Source organism: Rhodamnia argentea, chromosome 9, assembly GCF_020921035.1.
Source record: "Rhodamnia argentea isolate NSW1041297 chromosome 9, ASM2092103v1, whole genome shotgun sequence".
Classification (NCBI taxonomy): domain Eukaryota; kingdom Viridiplantae; phylum Streptophyta; class Magnoliopsida; order Myrtales; family Myrtaceae; genus Rhodamnia; species Rhodamnia argentea.
Window position 1 is genome coordinate 20,701,784 of NC_063158.1, and position 9,056 is coordinate 20,710,839.

The window sequence follows — 9,056 nt, forward strand, 5'->3', positions numbered from 1 at the left end:
TTTTTTTTTTTTTTTTTTTTACAATCCAATGATTTTTAACCAGGAATTACAACAAACATAAACATTTACAAAGAAAAATTATGTAAACATAAAAAATCTAGCATACAAGAAATGAGTCCATTCGGGAATTCTCTGTTGACCCGACCATCTCCGATTCTAATCCTTGGGAAAATGCTATCTTCGTCTTTGGAATGAGCAAATGATCACCAACAGGGGTTTAAGAAATGAATTTGCAGGCTCAAGTGGGCTATGCAAAGAATGAAGTGTATAGATAGAGAAGTGAATGCTCTTCATCATCCCAAGGCACTTGAATTAAAATTCGAGTATAAATGCAAAGAAACACCCGAAGATTAATGTTAGTCCGAGCAAGAAAATTTCTAACCATTTACCTCGTGTTCTTTGCTAGAATTAACCCGTCCGGACCCCGATGTGGAGTGGTTCTTGACAGGGGTAAAGAAATGAAACCATCGCTCAAAAGGGGTAATCAATGGATCACCTGTAGTGTTTAGATAGAGAAATGAACGCCTCCGTCACTTCGGTTATCGTACCTTTCGCGAGAAAACTCTTTACCTCGGGGAATGCGGAATTTTGCCACCGTTCATCTCGCCTGAAAAAATTGGACGTGTTTGGGAAATGATTGCCTTTCATCATCCTGTCATGCCCCATTCCATACATTTGATGTATCTTATGTAGTTCATGTTCCTTATTCGAGTTGGTAAATTAAATACGAGGAACAGTCATGCACAAACTATGCAATGTATGAGTGTTTTCGAGCATATAAAATGTAGCAACTTTTTATCTTGGTACAAGCACGTAAGAAAATTCTTAAGGGCGTGAATTGTGAGTTGCCCCTGCTCATGCAAATGAGTTGCAAAACTTCATTATCTAGTTTGAGACATGAGATTGTCAAAGGCTCCGAGGAATTTCTCATTTCATTAATTTTTCGGGAGAAGGGATACTTCCCTATCCGGAAAGGCGGTGACCCCTCGTAAAAATCAAAAGGGAAAGCGTCAATGTACGTTCTCACGTTCTAAACGAGTTGAAACGATACCGCTTTACCCTTGTACGTATTCCTTGCAAACTTTGAATTGAAAAGATCAATTCATCCGGATCGATCGTGTGTCGGGGATGTTATCTCTCCAGGTTACGTAACCATCTTGGCTGAGTTTCAATCGGCACCGAATCGCGAAGCAAAAAAGTTTTTATTAATCTTTGTACATTGATGCCAAATCCCAGGATCGAACCCGGGATGCCTCGGACCACTTGTCATTCCCCCAACCACTAGGCCGTGGTGATGTTGGCGTCCATGGTTGGTTCGTTTTTTGCTATATTGTTCTCAAAACAGTTGGCAATCCCCCGTCGAGAATAAAATAAGCATAATTTAGAGTTTGAAATGACTAAGAGCCAATTGGGACGATACGGAGTTACCCATCTTTGAGCCCGCTTGGCCTTTTACTCGTATTCTCCCAAGTAAGGCTATTCGGAATTTCTCTTTACGGGCGTTCAGAGGCGTCGTCCACAAATTGATTTGCTATAGGCCTAGCTTAATAAGGAACTTACGCATTTGACAAGAGAGGAGAAAATTCGTCCTTTAACTCTAGGCAAATTCTAGACAGTTAGAAAGTAAAAAATATCCCACGTAGGGGAACTATACATGGAATTAAAGGAATATTCATGCGAGATTAGTTCCACCTCTCTTCTTTGGCCACTTCAACGATCAACCGATTCTGTCTTGGACTAAACACCAACAATCGTTGTTTGAAGACCCATAATAACTTGCTTCGGATCACGACTCGGAGGTCCTTCATTTCCAAACAGGCTCATCAAGGTAGCAAGCTCATCATCAAAGTAATCTTCTGATTTTTCGAGCAATTGATACTCGAATTGGGCATTGTTACTTGCTAACACCGGTGACGGATTGCTTGTGAGCAGCTCGACTCCTTAAGCTTGAGCCTCCGTCGTTGCTCGGGAACTTGTAGGGATGATCAACTGGTCTCGCTACTAGAACCACCAGCGGAAGGTTGGTATGACCTGTATTCTTGATTGGGAAGTGGCCGGGTACCTTTTGCTCGTAGATTTTCCCGGAATTGATCTTCCAAACCAACTCGGGTCCGGTCGCCTTGGTCCCAAGCTGCATCGTGCTTCCTCGCCTTATCTCTAACCCTTTGAAGGTGATTTGTGACACTTTGCATGGTGAGTCCGTCTATATTCATCATTTTATGTACAGCCGGTGGTCGTCTTGAATTGATTCCTAGTCGTCGAACCGCCTCAATGAATATAGAATGAAGCTTGGCGGACCAAAGGGGCCTTTTCTTTTGGACAAAATCGTCGTCGTCGCCTTGGTCGTGGTTTTTTTGTACAAGTAATTGCTTCCTTACAGCATGCTGCCAAATGTTTTGGAGCACTTGAACGCAGACCGGCTTCGCAGACGTCTCGAGCACCATGCGATATGGCCCTCGTTATGAATCGCCGATCATTACTTGCCGATACTACGATGACCTGTATGTCCAACTCGGAATCAATGATCTTTAAGAGACTGAAACCGTCCATGTCGATCCCTACGACGGCTGTGACGACGATGTCAAAATCATATTTGTATCGCCTCGGTACTTGTAAGGCATCCGTTGCTTTCGCATTAGCAAAAACCCCGTACATGCAACTTCTCAAAGATAGCAACGAGGATTGAGAGGGAAACGGGGTTGCCATCAATGACCATGACTCGCAGATCTTCGGGATAGGAAGGTTCCCATACTTCCGCCTGGAATGAACGTGTTTTTCTTTTAAAACCTTCCATATGTAGATCAAAAATGGCTGTTTCGACCGAGACCGAGCTTTAGATGTTCTCGGACTTGCAAAACAATCGTCCGAAAATCACAAAAGTGATGGTGGTCTTTCGTGACGAGTTACGGTGGTCATTTATAAACTTTTTCTGATCCGTTAGTCTCGCATATAGGTTCTCGTTTTTTCTACGAAAGAGGACAACTTTTTCTCTCCTTTCCTGGTCTTAGTGCCTTGGATCCATTTCGTAATAACTCTTGCCTCTCACTCAATCTGTCATCTTTTTCCTTTTCGATATGTAGGAGCCCTCAAATCTTTTCGCTTTCTCTATGAACGAGGCGCTTATTTCCTTCCTCGGATCTTTTCGGTTCCCCCCTACGAACGAGGCGATTATTTCCCTCCTCAAATCTTTTCACTTCCTCCCGAGGCGGTTATTTCCTCGAATCTTTTTGCTTTCTCTAATAACGAGGCAGCTATTTTTTTCTCAAATCTTTTTGCATCTATCTATGTGAAGGCTTTTAATGCTTTTCCTTTCGGCGTTCGGTCAAATCTGACAAAGAATTCACGCATTTAAGCATGAAGATATTTGCGGATAGTACTTGTTCTTTGCCCCTTGATTAACTCTAGGCGTAAAAGGAAGAATGTCTCACATGGGGACTTTGTAACAAACAGTACATTCATTCACGCATGTCTCTACTTCTCTTGAGAATTCATAAGGGCTAGCTAGTAATGCTCAAAAGAGTGATATTTTGAAAGCCCATAATAAAAACTCAAGCTTCATGTAGGCTACTGATTCGGAGTTTCATCGGTGTTGAATTGGCCGATCGTGACATCGTGGAAACTCCAATTGTAGTGATGCATGTCACTTCCCTCGAAGGGCATCGGTTCTGTCTCCGCAAGGCCGACTTTTCGGGATGTATCCCCAACGAAATCCGATTGTGCGAGAACTTGCTCGGGGGGATGAATCGATAAATGAGCATTTTCAATGCTCGGATGTGGCTCATCAAGGAACATGCCACCAAAAGTGATGGGGTTGCTGCAGACACGGCAAATAGCGATGTTAAGAGCATCCCTATACCTCTTGATCTCCGCGCGAAGCTCTTCATTTTCTTCCTTTAGAGACGCAAGTTCATGACTTTCACTTTGAACCTTCACTCGGGCCCGCTTATTTTGAAACCAAAACCTGACCTTCAAGGGCTCCATTCCTAGCTTCCGGCTCAACTCATTTTTTCGTTTCCCGTTCACGTAAGGGCACTCCTTGAATGCAGCTTCGAGCTCTTTGATTTGATGTTTTCTTTTCGGGGGTTGACTACGGCTGCTACTGCTGCTATTGTTGTTCTTGTTATCGAGATCTTGAACTTCACCGCCAAGGGAGTTGGGTTTTACGGCTTCTGCGCTAGATCCGGCCTCGAAATTCAGCAGTTCATTCTCGGGGATGTCTAGGTTGGTTGCCTCCAAGTAAGTCTTTGGTAGCCTCCAAACATGTTGGATTGAAATACTTCTTACCGCTTTTTGTTCACTCTACTCTCCGTTGTATGCTTACTCTCTCCAAATTCTTTTGAGTAAACATGCATGTTCCAGAGCCTCCCTTTTAACGTGGATGAAAACCACTAAGCCGGTGCTTCTCCCAAGATTTTGTGTTTCCCGCTCTGTCTTCTTCATTTCCTTCTGACACGGTGGGACCCTCAAATCTTTTCTGCAGTATGCTTGTCCCTCTTTTAATATGGCGGAACCTTTAAGTCATTTCGCAACTTTTTCGAATTCGTGAGCCTCGAGATGGTAGATCCGTGATTCACGGACGAAACGTCCGTAGTTTCACCCGGATAATTAACTCGGCCCCCACAATAATTATTGCTATGACTTTTCCTGCCCTTTAAATTAGGATTTAACGCCGAGATGATCATCGCTTTCATATCTTCATCTCCAACCTTCTAAGCACTCTTTCGCATCCATTCTTTTTCGGTTGCTTCAACAACAATGGCCTCCCTCGCTGCACACGTCTTCTCGGCTGAGGTTTTGGCCAAATGGGAGAAACTTTATAATCTCCTAGGCCAGGGCTACTCTTATATAGCCAATCATCCGGAGGTCGAAACTGAAATTCGTCTTATGTTTAGGGATATGGACACTACTTCTATTCAAGGTACCAAGTTAGAAGAGGAATATAGGATCTTCCCTACCCTCTTTACTAACTTCCTGGAGGCTTACAATCACGCTCATCAAGATGTTACTTTGGCCTATCTTGTGAGGGCACGCTATCGGGATCGGACAGATAACTTGGTGTTGGCCGATCTTGTAGCCGACAATTATAAGAAGGCCCTTGACTACGGTAATGATCAAGTCTCCTTGCTGGTTCGTGAGAGGGGAAACTTGGTGGAACGTTTGGCCATGTCTCGGACCATCTTTGAGCGTGATCCGCTCAATATTGTTTTGAAATTCCAATGCACATGGCTGGAAGAAAGGATGGACGATCTCGACCCTGGATATAGCCCGCGGGAGAATGCCGATCCATGACTTGGAATCTGCTGTCGAGTATCACGAGGACAAGGTAGCCGAGCTTAAAGAGAAATGTGAGCTCCTCCTCTTTAAGTCGGGCGGATCTTGATTCTCGAAGCGATCGGTGTAGGCGGAGCATCAATTGTATGGAGGACCGGTTAAGCTCCTTTGTGATGCTCATTAGGGCTCGGTTTGGCTTTTCGTTCCCACCTCGATGATCTATTTGTAAGGCTTTCGATGGATGAAACGAATGCAAGTTTTTACCGATTTCATCTTGGTCATCATATTTTTTCGCAAGATAACCCCTTTTACTCGTGAATATGTAAATCTCACGCCACCGATGGCTGATTCAATTGGGCCGAGAGACCCCCCCATTCGAAACGATCTCTCGAAAAAAATTGGTAGCGATGAAACAAACGAATGCCCAAATGTGAACAACTTGTGAATCAGATTAATATTATAACTCGATTATGAAAACATCGAGTAAATCAAGTATAATATTTCTTTACGAGTCGAATTCACTGGGTTGGTAAATACACGACCATCCATCTCGGCCGTAATCAAAGCACCACCAGGGAGCACCTTCTTTACTATATATGGACCACCATAGTTTGGAGCAAACTTCCCTTCCGGGAGTGGGACTATTGGCAACAATTTTCGCAAGACCAGGTCATTGATCCGAAAATATCGAGGCCGAACTTTTTTGTTGAATGAATTAGCAACCCTCTCATTGATAACACTCGGCCATGACATATAGCCTTAATTCTCTTTTCATCGATCGGATTCAATTGGCTTGCCCTCTGCTTGGATCCATTCGGCTTCCGTCAAGCATAGCTTGAGACAAGATACGTAAGGAAGGAATTTCCACTTCAACTGGTAGAACAGCCTCCATTCCATATACAAGAGAATACGGGGTTGCCCCAGTAGATGTCCGGATCGAGGTCCGATACGCCATAAGTGCAAATGGCAACCTCTCATGCCAATCGCGATAATTTTCAGCCGTCTTCGCTAAGATTTTCTTAATATTCTTATTGGCGGCTTCTCTACCGCTCCATTCATCCGAGGACGATATGGGGAAGAGTTCGGATGCTTGATCTTGAATTCCTTGAACAATTCGTCCATTAACTTGTTGTTCAAGTTTGAGCCATTGTCGGTGATTATGGCTTCGGGTGAACCATATCGAGCGATGATATCTCGACGGATAAATTTCACGATATTTCGTCTTGTGACCGCTAAATAGGATGCGGCTTCGATCCATTTAGAGAAATAGTCAATTGCTACCAAGATGAATCGATGCCCATTGGATGCTTTAGGATTGATAGGGCCAATAACATCAATGCCCCACATAGAAAACGGCCATGGTTCGGATAATCGATGCAACTCATTCGGAGGGACATTAATCTTGTCACCATGAATCGACATTTGTGACAACTCCGGACATGCTGAATACAATCTCTTTCGAGCGTGAGCCAATAATAACCCATCCTCATAACCTTCTTAGCTAACATGTGGCCATTCATGTGTGGACCACGGATCCCTTCATGCACTTCCATCATCGACGAATCGCTTCGGTTGAATCAACGCATCTTAGCGGGACGTAATCGAATGATCGCTTGTATAAATTTTCTCCATTTAAGAAGAACTTGAAGCCATCTTCCTTATGTACTTTTGGTCGAGATACGGTACTTTCTTGAGGGAACTGCCGCTTTCGAATATAAGTTTTGATGTCATGGTACCACGGCTTACTATCGGGTTCATCGATCACGGCCATACAATATGCCGGCTTTTTTAATACCTCGATTTTCGGTGGGTCAACCTCAAGTCCATTGGTGATTTGTAACATTGAAGACAAGGTAGCCAATGCATCGTCGAATCGATTATGAGTCCTGGACAGATACTCAAATGAGATATCCTCAAATTCCTCCACCGGTTTATCCAGATACTCATGGTAGGGTAGCAATTTAGCATCTCTCGTCTTCCACTTTCCAACAATCTGAAGGATAATCGGAGCGGAATCTCCGAACACCTTGAGTCGGGCTATCCCCATTTCAATCGCAGCCTGCAGACCGAGGATGCATGCCTCATATTCCGCTATATTATTTGTGCAAGGGAATACTAATTTTGCGGCCACAGGATAATGTCGACCACTTGGAGATATCAGAACCGCGCCCGTGCTCGATCCCGATAAATTGACAGCTCCGTCAAAATACATAGTCCAGATGTAATCTTCCACCGACATGATCCGATCCTCAGAATAATAGGCATCATCATCTCGCCCCGGATTTTCAGCTAGGACATCCGCTATAGCCCGTCCCTTGATTGACTTTTGGGACAAATATTGAACATCAAATTCGGAGATGAGGATCTGCCATTTGGCAAGTCTACCAATCAAGGCGGGTTGATTAAGCAAGTATTTGATAGGATCGCACTCTGTCACCAAAAGTACCTGGTAATGCAAGGTATATTGCCGAAGCCTGTGCAGTACCCGGACTAACGCCGCACATGTTTTCTCTGCTTCGGTGTACTTCATTTCGGGCAGTTGAATTTCTTGCTCGGATAATAAATGGCTCGTTCTTTTCCATCCTCCTGCCTCTCTTGTGCTAACATAGCACCCAAAGACTCACTAAGGATTGTGAGGTAGAGGATTAAAGGTTGCCCGGTGTTGGAGGAATAAGCACGGGTGGACTCATGAGATGTTTGCTTCAGTTTCCCAAAAGCTTCTTCACATTCGCTATCCCATTGGATTAGCGCATTCTTCTTTAACAGCTTGAGGAATGGCTTAGCGGTTTCTGATAACCGAGAGATGAATCGAGCAATATAGTTTAGCTTGCCCATCGGACTTCGAACTTCTTTAACCGTCGTCGGCGGCTTAAGCTCACGAATAGCCTTGACTTTAGAAGGGTCGACTTCAATACCCTTATTGCTTACCACGAATCCGAGCGGCGTGCCCGAGCTGGTCCCAAAGACACACTTGGCGGGGTTGAGGCGTAACTTGTACTTTCGGAGTCTATCGAACAATTTCTTGAGCGTTTCGACATGATCTTCTCCATGCCTTGTTTTTGCTATCATGTCATCAACGTAAACCTCAATCTCATTATGCATCATGTCGTGGAAAAGGGCAACCATGGCTCGTTGGTAAGTAGCTCCAGCATTTTCGAGACCGAACGGCATCACCCGGTAATGAAACATTCCCCATGGTGTGGTGAAAGTGGTTTTCAACTTGTCATTGACATTCATCAAAATCTGATTGTACCCGGAGAAACCATCCATGAATGAAAACAATTCAAATCCTGCAAGATCGTCAACAAGTACGTCGATATGCGGGAGGGGAAAATCATCTTTAGGATCGGCCTTATTCAAATCTCGATAATCGACACGGACCCGAATACGCCCATCCTTCTTCATGACTTGGGACTATATTGGCAACCCAATCGGAATATTACGTAGTCTCAAGGAATCCGACGTCAAGCGACTTCATGACCTCCTCTTTGATCTTCTCGAACCACTGCAGTCCGGCCCTCCTTGACTTTTGCACCACCGGCTTAGCCGAAGGATCTATCGGCAAACAATGTTCGACAATGGAACGGTCAAGACCGGGCATATCCGCATAGGACCAGGCGAAAATATCCTGGTAATCCTTCGGGAGCTTAGTCAAGCGCTCAGTCATCTCTTTGGAAAGGTTTGCCCCGATCTTAACTTCTTTAGGGTTTTCTGCATCGCCTAGGTTGACCGAGACCGGTTTGTTCACCGGTCAAGGGCTTGATCTCCTCATGTCGTTCGAAATC